This window comes from Hemitrygon akajei, unplaced genomic scaffold (genome assembly GCF_048418815.1).
Source record: "Hemitrygon akajei unplaced genomic scaffold, sHemAka1.3 Scf000209, whole genome shotgun sequence".
Taxonomy (NCBI): Eukaryota; Metazoa; Chordata; class Chondrichthyes; order Myliobatiformes; family Dasyatidae; genus Hemitrygon; species Hemitrygon akajei.
In genome coordinates this window covers 362,553-380,349 of record NW_027332094.1, presented here as the reverse complement: position 1 = coordinate 380,349, position 17,797 = coordinate 362,553, and positions in this window count along the sequence as shown.

The window sequence follows — 17,797 nt, the reverse complement described above, 5'->3', positions numbered from 1 at the left end:
AACTTGGAAAGCATTATGATAGATTAGGGATATAGTCCAGGAAATTTAGGAAAGTGAGCGAAAATATTGTTACGCTTTAGGACAGGATATTTGTGTCTTCGCTGGCCACGGAAGTAGAACTAGACGACTGGGGGGGAGAGGGGTGTGGAAAATATTATTCATTTGTTGACGGAAGATAATAGGGATACTTCTTGGAATTACAGACCAGGGAGCCTCACATCAGTAGTGGGTAAACTAGAGGAGAGGATTAGTGAAGATGGAAATTATGAGTATTTGGGGAAACGTAGTCTGGCTACGGAGAGACAACATGGCATGTTGTCCTTTATGAGCCAGATTGTATTATTTGAAAAAAAGAAGAAAACAAAACCAACAGATGAACCAGGACAGTCGATGTGGGTGCGTTAATTTTGGTCAGGCGTTTGATCAGTTTGATCAGTTCCCCACAGTAGACTCATTCAGAAAGTCAGAGGCATGGGATGCAGAGAAACCTGGCTGCGGTGATTCAGAATTGGCTTCCTAACAGAAGGCAGATGATGCAGTAGATAGAGTGAATTCTTGCTGGAAGACAGCGGACAAACGCGTTCCGCACGGACAGTCGAAATTGTGGTACACTTTACAACTCTATTTGGACACTGCAGTTACAGTGTTCCGAGAAACAGGTCTGAGGGAAATAACCGATTTAATCAGACCACACAACAACACGTGGAAAGTTAATGGGATTAGGGCAGACGACGTAAGCAAATCGCTGAGCTATTGACTGCACGGCCACATTATCTACGCTGACCTATTTCAGTACTACATGGCAGATGCTACAATGACTTCAAAGCAATCATTTCGAATGGAGCCCTGCAACTTAAAACCAGCATTTCAAAGTGTTCAGCAGCAGCTTCTGGTGCTTATTAAAAGAAACAGCCTTCCAAAATGCCAATTTCAAATTCCCAATTCAAGTACACACCAATTTATCCTAATGACATTTACCTCTGAATCGTGGTTTTATCGTATCGGGTGAGGATACGCTCATGTTTCGATCCATTTAACCCTGAATCCACATGGCCGGTGTGGAATCCGTGTCTCCCTCTGAAATCATTAATAAATGAAACATACAAAACTACAGAAACTGAAAACGCGGCGAAGGCAAAGCAAGTATCGGTGGTCACACTTGTCTTCCTTCAAAACCATCGCAGACAATTGGAGAATACAGAATAAACAACTTCCAAAGTTTCCATCCTCTCATGCTATAATCATCCATTGACTCAGTCTCTATGCTTCAGAGTGTGCAAGGACAGAGGGATCGAACAGTATCAACGACTTTCTAGATTGGTCGGTGCTGTGAGACACTAAAGTTCTAAGCAGGCAAACAGTCAGACACCCACAAGGAACCACTGCACAGAAACAGGGTCTTCAACCCGTCAGGAGACTGAGAAATTACTTAAACTGCCTATTCCCATCGGCCTCACCGGGACCGCGGCCATCCATATGGCAGTACTTATCCAATCATCTCTTAAACGTTGACATCGAAATCTCAATTACCATTTGTGTTGGCAGCACTGTCTACACTCTGACGACCTTTTGGGTGAAGTAGTTTCCCCTCGTGATTCCCTTAAACATTTCACATTTCACCATTCACGCATGATCTCTAGTTGTATTCTTGCCCGATATCAGTGGAGAAAGCCTGCTTGCATTTACACTCTCTATACGCTTCATATTGTTGTATACCTCTATCAAACATCCCCTCAGACCCCTACACGCTCGGGAATAAAGTGCCACCGTATGTAATCCTTCCTTCAAATTCAAAACGCCCAGTCCCGGCAGTTGAGCAAAATCGTACACATATTTTTATTTCCAAATTAGGCCTCAATAACCATATAACCATATAACCATATAACAATCACAGCACGGAAACAGGCCATTCCGGCCCTCCTAGTCCGTGCCGAACTCTTAATCTCACCTAGTCCCACCTACCCGCACTCAGCCCATAACCCTCCACTCCTTTCCTATCCATATACCTATCCAATTTTACCTTAAATGACACAACTGAACTGGCCTCTACTACTTCTACAGGAAGCTCTTTCCACACAGCTATCACTCTCTGAGTAAAGAAATACCCCCTCGTGTTTCCCTTAAACTTTTGCCCCCTAACTCTCAAATCATGTCCTCTCGTTTGAATCTCCCCTACTCTCAATGGAAACAGCCTATTCACGTCAACTCTATCTATCCCTCTCAACATTTTAAATACCTCGATCAAATCCCCCCTCAACCTTCTACGTTCCAATGAATAGAGACCTAACTTGTTCAACCTTTCTCTGTAACTTAAGTGCTGAAACCCAGGTAACATCCTAGTAAATCGTCTCTGCACTCTCTCTAATTTATTGATATCTTTCCTATAATTCGGTGACCAGAACTGTACACAATATTCCAAATTTGGCCTTACCAATGCCAAATAAAGTCATAAATAGCATCAACATAAATCCCAACTCCTGTACTAAGTATTATTCTGCATTATTTTAATGTTATTTTCATCTTTCCCGCACACAATATTCCAAATTAGGCCCCAATAAAGCCTTAAATAACAGGAACGTAACGTCCCAACTCCTGTACTCAGTAATTTGGTCTATGAAGACCAAAGTGCGAAAAGCTGTCTTTACGACCCTGTCTAACTGCGTCACAATTTCATTGAATTATGGACCTGCATTCCAGGATTCGTTTGTTCTATCGTACTCCTCAGTGGCCTGTTTCTCATTGTGTCAGACCAACCCTGGCTGGTCCTCCCAACGTGCAAAATCTAACATTTGTCTGCATTAAATCCGATCCGCTTTTTGCAGCCCACTGTTCCAGCTGGTCCAGATCCCTTTTCCGGTACCATGCTCTGGGACTCTTCCTCGCTGTCAACTACACAGGTAATGCTGCTGTCATCGGCAGTTTGCTGATCCAGTTAACGACATCATTATCCAGATCGTTAATATAGATGCCAAGCAACAAACAACGATGACAGCAACGATCCGTGCGGCACTCCACTCGTCACAGGTCCCCAATCAGAGAGACAACCATTTATTACCACACTCTAGTTTCCCCAACGTAGCCAATGGTTACAGCAATTTAATAGTTCATCGTGACAGCCAAACGACTGAACCTGTGTAGCGGGCACGTCCTGTTATTGGGCAATGTTAATGATGGACGCCAAAAGAATCATCCCTTGTAACAATGATCAATGAGATACAGAGAATCTGTATTTACCAACAAGTATATTTTATTATTTCTACTAAAAACACGTAGAGTTACACACTATCTTCCTGTGTGCACCCTCCTGGAAACCCTGACACTCCATGAACAGTCAATGAACAGAAAAGGTTTTATCCGGGAAAAGAGTCTACGCTGGCAAGACATTTCATAGAAACACAGAAAACATAGAATATCTACAGCACAATGCAGGGCCTTCGGCCCACCAAGTTGTGCCGAACATGTCCCTACCTTAGAAATGACTAGGCTTACCTATAGCCCTCTATCTTTCTAAGCTCCATGTACCTATCCAAAAGTCTCTTAAAAAGACCCAATCGTATCCGCCTCCACCACTGTTGCCGGCAGCCTATTCCACGCACTCACCACTCTCTGAGTGGAAAAACCTACCCCTGGCATCTCCTCTGTACCGACACCCCAGCACCTTCAACCTGTGTCCTCTTGTGGCAACCATTTCAGCCCTGGGAAAAAGCCTCTGAAGATCCACACGATCAATGCCTCTCATCATCTTCCGATCCTCATGTTCCCGATCTCCACGTGTCCGTGTGGTCCTACTTTTCGGCAATGGTCGGTCTCTGGCCGCTGGAGAGTTATCACCCCTGCAAATTTGGAGCTCCGGAATTTTATATTGTTCTTCCTCAATTGAACCATTGGATCCCCAAACCATTGGCTCAAGGTCACCTGACCTACCTGGGTCACCTGGTTACTGATCATTGTACAGAGCTACAACCAACATATTGTACCTGGCTCTGCCCACTCCAGCCTTGTGTATTCGTATCGGTACACCCTGACTGGTCCAATCCAGTTAAATGAGGCAACCCAGACAGAGTCTAACGAGACTACAGATTGCTTCTTTGATATGTCTGGCATTTTACATAACAAGTAGCTGCTCCACTGAGCATGGTCTCAGGTTTAGCAGATCATTACTTGAAACACCTCCTTGCTGTTGGGAAACAAATGATCAAGGATCTGTGGATTACAGAATGTAAAGCAATACATACCTGATTAACATGTAGCAGACTAGAGAAGCGTATAAAAATACAAATTTCTATTTCGTTCTTAAACTTAACATCCAGAGAATCAAGCCAGCATGTTACTGTCTTTACTTTGTTCCAAAACCAAATTTGTTGTGTTCAGAATGGCATTTAATCACCCATTGTTTCTTTACCACTTCACCACAGAACAATTAACCATCACGTGATCAGCTCCAACAGGGATTTCAAGGACGGCCTGAACTTTATCCTGCACAGGTGCTAACTCCTCAGTCATATTTTCTAAACTAAGCACAGCCGTTGAACTTTCAAAGAAGTCCTTTGTTCCAAACGGGTCATTATTTCTACCGCCAAGAACTGTAGTTCTATGTGTTTCCATAAGAACACCTGCAGATGGCCTCTCTTGGTCAAAACAACACTTCCCTTTGCTTTGAGAAGTCTCCGAAGCCTGTCTCTCCAATTCACAAACTTGAGCAACATCGCCAAGTTGTTCATCTTCAAATTCCAAAATATAATTAAGCAAACAAATGTGTACTGTCTCAGTATGTGAGAGAGCTGTTTCTGTTAGCAAAGTCAAAGGTCTTGAAACCAATCCTGACTTCACAGGTACTTTAGTCAAAAGTCCAGAAATAGCACCCTTCTCAATATCTTCAAGAACATTCACCTCACAAGTTGACATCTCATCACCAACTTTTAGAACACAGTCTAACTGTAGCGACTGAGTATCCTCAATTTCCACTGGCGTCAATGTTAACCCATTATTCACTGAACTAAGTCTATCTGAAACAAAAGGACTGCAATCCTTTTCAACCGAGTCAGACACATCAGACCTTAAATGAGTTTCAACTCGAGGTTCAGTACCCTGTGAATTCACATGTGCTTCAACATCCTGAACACAGGCAATCGGGCCAGCTACCTCTTCTACGTTTTCATTACTAGTCCCAATTTCAAATTCAAGTTCACCCTGATTATCCCAGCTACTCTCTTGGAAGCTCTCATTCAGGAAAAAAAAACTTAACCTTATGGGTTAAAGCAAACTGATCTGCTGACTTAGCAGACCCTGAAAGGGTCTCAGTCATTTTCCCATCCTCCCTCTTTAAGTTTCTAACCGAAGCTGAACCTTGGCCTCAGTTTACTCTTTACTTTCAACAACATTCCTCACAGATCCTCTTCAAACGTTCCCTTGGAAATATAATGCTCCGCTGTTAACGCCTGTGTTACCGACTTCCTCATTCTAGTGCTCACCTTAAGCTTTAACTTAGGAGTAATTCCCAACAGCACATCCCTCTTAGCATCATCTAATGCTTCAGGGGACGGTTCCACCGAAACCTACCAACCTCAATCTCCATTGCTGCTGATTTTCCACTCAAGGTAACACAAGAGTGATTCCTCTAAAGTATCAACCACTAATCAATCAGTTAAGCCCCCAACAAATTTAGAATGACTCTAACAATTAAGTTCGTACCCCGGAGGAGCCGCCAGTTTTTCATACGTATCCCGTAATGGGCTAAAAGAATCATCAGAAATGGAACACATTGGAGTCTGGTATTAGAACATAGAACATAGAATAGTACATCACAGTACAAGCAATTCGGTCCACAATGTTGTGCCGACCCTTAAATACTGCCTGCCACCTTAAATTCTTGATATACCTTCCTAGTAGTCTCTTAAATTTGTCTAGTGTATCTGCCTTCACCACTGACTCAGGCAGTGCATTTCACGTACAATCCACACTCTGAGCTAAAAGCCTTCCTCTAATATCCCCGATGAACTTCCCGTAGCTTACCTTAAAGCCATGTTGTTTTATTGAGCACTGGTGCCCTAGGGAGGAGGCGCTGGCTGTCCACTCTATTTATTCCTCTTAATATCTTGTATACCTCTATGATGTCTCCTCTCATCCTCCTTCGCTCCAAAGAGTAAAGCCCTAACTCCTTTAATCTATGATAATAATGCACACTCTCAAAACCAGGCAGCAACCTGGTAAATCCCGTCTGTACACTTTCCAACGCCTCCACATCCGTCCTATAGTGTGGACATGTACCTCCAGATCCCTCTGCTCCCCTACACTACCAACTTTCCAGATACTTATTTTGTTCTCTGCCTTGGAGTTTGCCCTTCCAATGTGTACCACCTCACATTCTCCGTGTTGAACTCCATCTGCCACATTTCAGCCCACTTCTGCATCCGATCCATGTCTCTCTGAAATCTGCTACAAACCAAACACTATTTATTAGTAATTAATGAATTTACTAATAAACACTATTTATTAGTACACGTAATATAGAAATATAAAACCAGATAAATCAAACAGGATAGCAGAGTTTATGCATATATAGGAGTGCAAATATAAAACCCCAAACTTCTTCCAGCTTAGGTGGTCAATGATACAGTCTAACGATGGTATAGGAATGACGTCAGTTCAGTTCGTGATATAAAGATGAGTAGTATTGAGGAGCGAGAGAGAGGTGATTTATTTCCCAAGTAAGCCGATGCCGCCGATCTTTCCGTTGTCCTTCGAAGTCCTGTTAAACTTACCGACTGTGACACACAACGGTGAAGCTTTCAACCCAGGCAAGGGATAAACACACCGATAGCATTCCAGCGGTCACCCCTTTCCCACACTGCGAGCAAAACCCACCCTTTCGTGGGCACTGAAAGCTCAACCAGTGTCTAGTTCTTCTGTATTTCTGCCCGTGTCTTCCGTGTGTCTGTGTGTCTGTCTGAAAATCTAGCTGACCTTGTATATATCCCAAACATGCTGAACGCCAGCTGTCCATTGTATAGCTCCACCCTTCCGTAACCATGGAGACTCACGAGCTGTTCGGTGCGCTCTCTCTCTCTCTCTCTCTCTCTCTCTCTCTCTCTCTCTCTCTCTCTCTCTCTCTCTCTGAATCGGCGTAGACCCACTCTCTCTTTTTAAAGGCACAGTCCACAGTGAATGCTCCTCAGGATCTCGTTACAGTTTTTACAGATAGCGAGAGGTGTCAGCACACTTCTCCACCAATGTGGAAATGAAGTTTACTTGTAGTACCAAACTGGCATGTTTGTCTGTGATAAAATGAAACCAGTATCGTGTCGGAGTGTTTTGCAGATAATGTTCGTGCAACATTACGCTGAGTCAACCTGAGTACCTGACTGCAGACCGCAGTCCCTACACTGTATTCCATCTGCCACTTCATTGTCTGTTCTTCAAATCTGTCTGAGTCCTTCTGCAGACACACACTTTGCTCTAAGCTACCTATCCGGCACCTACCTTCGTAGCAAATACAAAGTCGGTCACCAAGCCACCAACTCTGTCATCCAAATCGTTCATTTTAACATGAACAGAAGCAATCTCATTACCGACTCCAAAGGAACGCCATTGGTTACCGGTAGCAAACAGAATAGGCTCGCATTGTTCTAACTCTTTGCCTCATGCCGGTAAACCAATCTTCGATCCGTGCCAGTATCTTTCCTGTAATACCATGAGTTGTGATCTTGCTTGGCAGCCTCATGTGCAGCAGGTCGTTAAAACCATCTGAAAATCCAGGACAAAAACATCCACTGCCTCTCCTTTGTCTATTCTGCTTGTTATTTTGTCAAATAATTCAGAGATTTGTCAGGCAATATATACCCTGAACTAAACCATGCTGAATTTGGCCTACCTTAGCATACGCCAAGTACCCCGAAAAATCATCCTGAACGAAATCCAACCACTGACTAACTGTTCTATAATTTCCTTTCTTCTGCCTCCCTTCCTTCTTAAAGAGTGGAGTGACATTTGCAACTTCCTAGCTCGTCAGAAACATTCCAAAATCGAGACACTCGTGAAGGATCATTATTCATTCTTTAAGAGAAACATGTGGGGGAACGTCTTCACTCAGAGGCGGTGACAATGTGGAATCTGCTGCCAGAGTAAGTGGCACGGTCGATTTTCAATATTTCAGAGATGTTTGGATGGGTATATGGATGGGAGGGAATGGATGAGTATGGTCCCGTTAGAGGTTGCTGGAACTAGGCAGATTAATGGCGTGACACAGAGTAGACTGGCCGAATGGCAATTTCCTGTGCTGTAATGTTCCATGATTCTAATTCCTACACAAGCTCATCAACCACCTCGTTCTGAACCCTGGGGTGTATATCTTCTTGTCCAGGAGTCTTATCTGCCTCCAGGCGTTCCAGCTTCCGAAGCGCATTTTCTCATTAGTTATGGCATCTGTACTCACTTCTGTCCACGATACTCTTGAATTATTGGCTGTTTTGAAAAAGGTGATAAGTCACAGTAAGAAGCGTAGTGGGCAGGAGTGGAGGAATAGCAAGGAGGTACTTTATCGGTGAAACTGGGAGATGGGGAGGGGTGTTAATTTAAAAATTTCCTCAGGATATACTTTTCTTAACGAAACCAGAATTGAGCGCTGCGTGCCGGCATGGGTAAAACTAATACAACATACACACCACGAAACTTAAGTGAGAGCACAATCCAGAAACATGGAGAAATGGTCACTATGGAAGATCAAGTTAATCACTCATGTCCGTCCATAGGAGACATCCCAGCAACTTCAGCACACAATTTCCTTGCAAACTGAGACATGAGTGTGCTTCGCGACCACTGTACCTTAAGTTATACCAGCTCGAGCTGAGAAACAAGTAAGATACAATAATAATTATTATAGGTTGACAAACCTTGTACAGATAGTCGATCGCTCCTTCACCATCAAAGGTAGAAGAATTAATTAAGTAGTAGAACTATATTCTAAAGATATAAACACGAAATTTAGACAGGAGAAGTGCAGAGCAGAATTATGAAAGTTGCAATAGAGCTGGTAGTGTATGAACCAGATCAGCCCGATACAATACAACTTAAATAAGCACAAAGTCTTGGTCTCTACAGCTGCCTGTGCAACGAATTCCACAGATTCACCACACTCTGGCTAATCTCATCAGCGTTGCAAATGGAGGCCCCGATATTCATAAACTGTCTCCTCTGGTCCTAGACTCTCCCATCATAGGACACATCCGGTCCACATTCAGCCCATCGGGGACATTCGATAGGTTTAAATTGTATCATCCATCAAATTCTCTTCATATGACAAGGTATTCAATCCTGGAATCATTTTCATAAACATCTGTTAAACTCAATCAAGTGTTAGCCCATCCTTTCTAAGATCAGGGGCCCAAAACTGCTAACAATCTCCAAGTGAGCTGTTGTGCCTTTTTCACTTCACAGCCAGTATGTATAGGCTACGTGAAGTCTTCGGTGATGTGGATGCCGAGGAACCTAAAGTTGTTTATGCTCTTAACCTCAGATCCATTCAGTTAAGTGTAAAACTAATACAAAATACCCACCACTAAACTTAAATGAGAGCACAATCCAGAAACATGAAGATATGGTCACTATCGAAGATCAAGTAAACCACTCACATCCGTCCATAGAGGACATTCCAGCGATTTGTGCACACAAATTCCTAGCAAACTGAGAAATGAGTGTGCTTCGCGACCGCTGTACCTCAAGTTATACCAGCTTGAGCTAAGAAGCAAGCAAAATATAATAACTATTATAGGTTGACAAACCTGCATAGACAGTCGATCTTTCCTTCATCATCAAAGGTAGAAGAGTTAATTAAATAGTAGAACTATATTCTGAAAATATAAACATTAATATTAGACAGGGTAAGTGCAGTGCAAAATTATGAAAATTGCAATAAAGCTGGTAGAATATGAAACAGATCAGCAAGAAAAAACTGTTCACCCTCTCAACTCAAGATCCATTGATGTCAATAGGGGTTAGCCCGTCTCCATTCCTCCTGTAATCCACAACCAGCTCCTTTTTTGCGACATTGAGGGAGAGGTTGTTTACTTGTGTTGGAGAGATAACTTCTTCCCTGTAGTCCTCCTCGTTATTTTTTTTTTAGATTAGGCCTATCAATTTAGTGTCGTCGGCAAATTTAATTAACGGATTGGAGTTGTGGGTGTTGATACAGTCATGGGTATACAGGGAGTAAGGGAGGGGACTCAGTACATGGCCCTGAGGTGCTCCTGTGATGAAAGTCAGAGGGGTGGAGGTAAGGGAGCCCACTCTAACAACCTGCTGGCGATCTGGGAGACAGGGTCAAGGACGAGATCTCTGAGCTTCCTGTCGAGCCTGGGGGGAATTATGGTGTTGAAAACTGAACCTTATTCCAAGAACAGCATTCTCGCATAAGCATCCTTCTTCTCCAGATGTGTAAGGAGGATGTGCAGATCAGCGGCTATTGCGCCGTCTATCGTTCGGTTGTGTCGGTAGGCAAATTATAAGGGGTCAGGCACCCTCCTTTTGTAAAAAGGTTACATACACTACTCAGACAGGCCCGCGTCAGTCACCAAGTAATCTCAATGCCCCGCTGTGTCCCCATAACCTCGGGTCATTCACCATACCCATTCCATTGCGCCACTCACTGCCCTCTGTCCCGTGTCAGGGTCCAAATTAATCACACTACCCACTCCCGTCCCACAGCCCTGTCAGTCCCCAATGTAATTAACTGTGTAAGTGGAATTATGATGATATTAGGCTGGAACATCAAAGCATAAATCAGGAACTGATATGTCCTGGGAAATGCACAAGGGTAATGTGAAGGTATTTTAGGCTGCACTTACAAGGGGTTCTAGACAGATTTGCCCCATTCGGGCAGGGAAAAGACGGTAGGGTGAACGATACATGTTTGACAAGTGATGTGAAACATCTGGTCAAGGGGAAGAAAGAAGCTTCAGGAAGCTGACCTCAGGATTAGAAAACAAGGATCAGTCATGACTGTAGATTTACATAGTAGCCGAGGACAAACTGAAGAATGAAATTAGGATAACTGGAAACGTCTACAGAAGATCTGCAGTAACGTTAAGGAAAACCCCAAGCCATTCTAGATGTATGTGAAGAAAAAGATGACTGGAATGAGTGTAGGACCTGTCGGGGATAGAAGATGAAACAAGCCGCTGAGGTCGGGGGAAGAAGGGCAGGTCCTGAATGAAGACTTTAGTTCACTATTCACCAGTGAGAGGGACATTTGTGAGGAGAGGGTTAAACAAGCCGATGTGCGACAGCATATCGAGGTTAAGAGAGAGGATGTACTGGAACTTTTGAAAAAAAAATTAGCATAGATAAGTCCTCTTGTGTGTTCGGGAGAAACCTTAAGTGACTGCAGGAATCGGTGAGTCCTACTTCAGTGACGGGCAAATTATTGGAGAACATACAGGATTTACGAGAATTTCCAGAAGCAGTAACTGATTTGGGAGAATCAGTGTGGCTTTGTGAGGCGCAGATCATCTCTCACGAGCCTGGTTCAATTCTGTGAGGATGTGACGGTCACATGACGGATTAACATGGTAGAACCTTTCAGAACGTTAGAAGACGTAGTACCCTGGAAAAGTTGGCTTGTGGATTTAGGACTGACGCCCAAGAAGGCAGAGGATAGTTGTGGATGGAGCATTTTCTCCCTGAATGCTGGTGCCAGCGATGTCCTGCAGAGTTCTGTTCTGAGACTCCCGGATTTCTGTGCTTTAAAAATGATATGACCAAGGAAGTGGAGCGGTGAGTTATTGTATTTGCAATGATGTGGAAGTTGGTGGGATTATGGACAGTATAGAAGATAGTCAGAGTTTACAACAGGGCAGTGACAGGACGCAGAGCAGCGCTGAGAACTTACAGATGGAGTTCAACCCGGAAAAGTCGAAGTGATTCACTTTGGAAGGATGAATTTGAAGGCCGAGAGGTGATACTTTCTCGTGTCAACCGAGGGCCGCACATTAGTAAGAGTTCCACAATGGAAACAGAGTGATGAGACTCTCTCCAATAAGCCGAGACCCGCTCATCGGTCCGGGAACCACAATCGGCACGGAGCGGTGCACTGCAGGAACAGAAGGAGGTGTGATTGACAGGTGAGCTTGAACGCATCCGCTGTTCTGCACAGACTCATAATGACCATTGCTTAAGAAAACAGGTTGCGTGAACCTGGCGTTTTCTCCTTGGAGCGACGGAGGATGAGAGGTGATCTGACAGAGGTGTACAAGGTGATGAGAGACATTGATCATGTGGATAATCAGAGGCTTTTTCCCAGGTCTGAAATAGTTGCCACAAGAGGACACAGGATTAGGGTGCTGGGAGTAGGTACAGATGAGATGTCAGGGGTAAGTTTTCTACGCAGAGAGTGGTGAGTGCGTGGAATGGGCTGCCGGCAACGTTGGTGAAGTCGGATACGATAGGGTCTTTTAAGGGATTTTTCGAGAGGTACATGGAGCTTAGAAAAATAGAGGGTTATGGGTAACTCTAGTAATTTCTAAGGCAGGGACAATTTCGGTACAACTTTGTGGGCCGAAGTGCCTGTATTGTGCTGTATGTTTTCTATGTTTCTATGTTTGAATGAAAGACAATATACCTGAAAGCAAATCAGGAGAAAAAAAAATAGACAATTTCGTGGCAAATAATAGAACAGCCAGACAACCTGCGGAATGTTCACAAATTTTACTTGTTACTTTTGCTCAAACTGAGAAAGGATGGCGAAATACTGGTAGAATTGCAGCTAGTTTGAGAATATCTTTAATGTGAAATCGACTGCATCGCAGGGCCCGGGTATGGGGTGGTCAAGTCATTCACTGGAAGAGGTCAGGTTCCTGACAAATGGCCCATGCGTGCGCTGGAAAAGATTGTTCTTCAAACTGTCCACAGCCCTCGCTAATTTCCCGAGGGCACGCTCCCCTTTTTGATCACAGGTCTCTGGAATATCGCTGTGGATCTTTTAAATTGTTTGGAGGAATATAAGTGCAGTGTTATTGTAATACATGTCAGCTGTCATTGTCAGTTCCATCACTCACACCGCCCGGAATGACTGGAACAAACGAAAGAAAAGAATGAACGAATGTTCCCCTTTAATAAAGAAGTGTTCTCCATTTCACCCGCCAGAACAAATTCCTTCCCTCAATTCAGAAGCAAAAGTGGTCCGTCAAGTGTTACAAAATAAATCGCCTTCAGGATAAATGCCTACTTTAAAAGCAACACAGACATTTAAAAAAACATAACCTATTTAAATAGCTGGAGCCAGGTATCATGGAAAATGACATGGAAAAATAACACCATATTTTGTTTTAAAGTAAATAGATTGCAATATCCCTTGAGGAGCCAAATTAATGACACGGTGACAGAGTGAGTAAAAATAGTTTAACGAAAGGTGTTTGTGCAGTTGGTTGTCCCTAATGTCCCTGACGTGATCGCCACGCTAATTGCCTCAATGGAATTGCTCTTACCTCAATAAAAGTCTGCTAAACCGATCACCAGTCCAACTGAGCAGCTGAAACGCACCGCACAACTGAACGCTGCTTCTGACGGAATATGGGATATCCGGTGATTTACTACATCGCGGCCATTTTCTATCCCACACTTGTAGCGATTGGTGTCCCCGGTAAGATGCCGGAGCTGGTCAATTTATGTCTGGTGCCGTCGTTACTCTGCTGCGGTATCCGCACTGTTACTGAGCACAGATGCTACGCATCGGCTGAAACGTGTTTCCGGAATGGGGTATTCAAGCATCTAATGGATTTATTTCCATTTTACATGCTTTGATCGCAGTGTTATCTTTTTTTTTTGTTAATTATGTTGGTGTCGATATTGACATTGTTTCATAATTTCACTTCGCTAGGCTTTCTGAAGTGATGCTGGTCTCTGCTTTTCTGGGTTCGAGTCTCTATCAGAGCAGACACTTCGACCTTATAACAACGTGGCATCTTATTTAAATGACGTATCAGTCTATTTTCGACACATAGGTCTTTTCTTCTGTAAGTCAGTAAATGAGAACTCGTGCTTTATATCTCTCTTGACTCCACTTGGTTACCGCTACCACAATCCCTTCAGCTATTTCACCTCTAATATTGGAAATGGTGCTGTTTACAGGAGCGATCGACTGCTGACCGGTACGTGAGTCGTGGAACTCGGATGCCTCGCTCTAAACTGTGGGAATGTCGCCAATCCACTGACACTCACATCCGTCATTGTCCTTCAGTCGGAGTGCAGCGACGGAACCACACACACTGGATTCCGCTTTCCACTTCCAAACAGACCATACCCTGCATAGCATCGGTAGAATGGGGGCATTCAGGGAGCTGACCATATTCTATTTCCTTTCCAAATTTCTTGCAGTTAACTTAACAGCGATTGTGATCCTGTCTCGGGGAAAATGCGGACTCTCCAAATGCATCACCCGTTACCTGGTTGGAATGGCGACAGCGGATCTGATGGTGGTTATCGTTGCTGCTTTAGTGGAACAGACCAACAATATCTACATTTATTCCTGATCCCTGCTCATCACTCCTGTATGTGCTCTGACACTTGTATTCAGGATGGTAGCGACCGACTGTTCTGTTTGGTTTACGGTCAGTTTTACCTTCGATCGCTTCATCGCAATATGTTGCCGAAAGCTGCGGGAGCGATACTGCACCGAGAGAACAGCAACGGTGGTTATCGTGACCGTGGTTATTTTGAGCTGCGGGAAATGCGTCCCGTTATACTTTGTCCTTGAACCCTTACGTCATCATTGGACAACACGCCGTGGCGGTGCATCCGCACACATATGAATACGATACTTCGCCTGTCTGGAGAGGATATGAAATTACTGGCCAGCGTTTTAACACCATTGCTACCAATCGGCTTAATTCTGGTCTCTAATGGGTTAACCGTAAGACACATCGTTGTCGGCAAATAAGTCCGCAGAAAGCTTCGGCACAGCAGGGACAATCAGAAAGATACCGAGGTGGAAAAACGCAGAAATCGATGATTTAGCTGTTTTCTATATCAGCTAATTTCATATTATTTTGGATGCCCTATGTAGCCCATTCCTTGAAATGGCAAACACAAAACTATTTTTACGAGGACAGATATTTGAGCTCCCCGGTATACATCCTACAACAATTTGGGTTAATGTTGCAAATGCTCAGCGTGTGCACCAACACTTGTATCTATACACTGACACAGAGGAAATTCAGAGAAGAGCTGAGGAATGGAATGAAGTATGTGTTTACATTAATGGCCATCGGTGTAGATAACGCCCGCGTCTAATGACAATTCAGCGGGGTTTTCAATAAAGCGGTTTTACATTGAACAGTTTTGGCAAATATGTCATAAATTCAAACAATCAATACCAACGCTCAATGTTGCTGACGTGATTGTTACATTGGTTGAGGTATGTTCCAATCTATCACAGACACTCGACTGTCACAGGGGCAGGGATGGCTTCAGGAATTTCCGGGATTTAGTTGTTTCAAAATGGACAGGGTCGGGTAACAGAGTGTAAAGGGACGCAATAGGAAACCAGGGATAGTATCGCAGCTGCAGAAAGGGAGGACAACGTGGAGCGTTTGCTCATTAATAGATAGTGCGACTAGCACACAAACATGAAGCTGATCACTCCGTTTGGAGTATTGAATACAGCCGCCCACCGGATCAACCAAATAAGTGCTACGGGAACGGGTAAAGATCCGATCGGGAAAGCGATATTTGACATCGGCCATGTTATTGGCACGGGTAACTGAAGCTTCCAGATATTCTCTGGCATCTCCCCAGGGTAAAAGGTCTTGGTATGGCATAATTTTTCAGTTGTGTCGAGGAAGGATTCATCTCACGATATGAAGACAGGCGGACTGGCGAGCAGTCCTTACCGGATCTAATATTAGAAAAGGAAACGGATCAGGTGACGGATCTCTCGGTGGGTCAGCATTTCAGAGCAATAGGGCAGATCTGCCCTCTATTTAACTTGCACATGGATAGGACCAGGAGCATGGAATCTGTTTAATTGTGGGGCTGCGGTGTATGGTGCTACCTGTCAGGAAGATGGGAACGTAAATTGGGAAATGATGTATTCTGGGAAATGTGCAACAGATAAGTGGAGATTGTTTAGGGAGCACTGACATGGGGTTCAGTAAGGGTTTGTCTCATTGACACAGGGCAAGGATGATAGCATAAAGTAACCCTAGGTGGCAATAAAGTTGGAACAACTCATCAAGAGGAAGAAAGAAAGGTACTTAAGGTGTCGGGAAAAAAAGGATCTGGCAGGGTTATGAAGGTCACAATGCACACAGAAGAGAATTTAGTAATGGATTTAGAACATTTAGAAGGGTATTTGAGAAATCCTTGGCGAGTTGCACTGTGAAGAACAGGAGGAGACTGGAGACAGTGTGGGCAGATCAGAGGTAAAAGAGGAAAACTTGTGTCTGGAGTCCAAGCTCCTCACTGAATACATTAATGAATGTGAACACAGCGTCAAAAGGCAGATATGCCAGAACATGCCGACGCTGAGAAAGAGGATGCGCTTGAAACTTGGGAAAACATTATGATAGATGATTCCCCGGTGCCGGAATGGATATAATTGAGCTGATTAGGGAGGGAAACCAATATATTGCTGAGATTCCGGACAGGATATTTGTGTTTTCCTTGACCACGGAAGAAGAACTGAAAGATTAGAAGGTGGCAAATCTAATGCAAATCGCTTACAATGCATTCATATCTTCAAAATATTTCAGAAAGTGACATGCTCTTATTTGTTCAATGGTTAACAAACATCTGTAATTGCAATCATAAACAATTTAATGAAGCCTTTCGACTCCAAGACAAAGAGGTGCAGAAGGTAACGTATCGTCCACGAGTTAATATTCAACACAATTAAAACATGACGTCTCCAAACCTCCAAAGACTTCCAGGATTACTGACCTCCAATTTCTGACCAAGGATAGGATTCGGATTAAATGACCCTTTGTTGTATAATATCGAGGCTAATCATCCTTTTTACCTATTAGAACCTCTGTAGCAACAGATCTGTTCACCGTACTGAGACCACTGTCACACCCACCTCCAACCCGGATCTACAGTCTTCATTTGTTTTCTGTATTCTTTCAAACTTATTTACATCTTTCCTGCAGGTAGATGAGCCCAACTGCACACAATATTCCAAATTAGAGAGCAATGATGTCTTAAACAACATCAACATAACATCCTCACTCCTGTACTCAGTACATTGGCCTATGAAGTCAAATGAAGTCAAAAGCTTCTTTATTTTTACGACCCGGACCGTGGCCATCCTCAACTTCCAAAGCAAAAGGCCTCAATACGCATTCTAAAGAACTTAGGAGAGTGAGATGTAGAAGCTAAGGCTCACATATATCAGCACTTCATAGAATTTCCGGAAAGATATTGCAGCCTTCGAAGTTTCGCATCAGTTGCTGCAAATCACTCTCATCCGTGTACTTCTCCAATCATCTCTTAACGTTGACATCGGTATCTCAATTACCATTGGTGTATTCAGCACTGTCTACACTCTGACCACCCTCTGGGTGAAGAAGCCTCCCCTCATGTTTCCCTTAACTTTTCACATTTCGAACTTCACCCAAGATCTCCAGTGGTATTCTCGCCCAACATCAGTGGAGAAAGCCTGCTTGCATTTACACTGTCTATACGCTCATAATGTTGTACAACTCTATCAAATCTCTCCTTAGTCTTCTACCCGCTCGGGAATAAAGTGCTGACATATGTAACCTTTCCTTTTAATTCAAACATTCAGTCCCGGCAATGGCCATGCAACTTT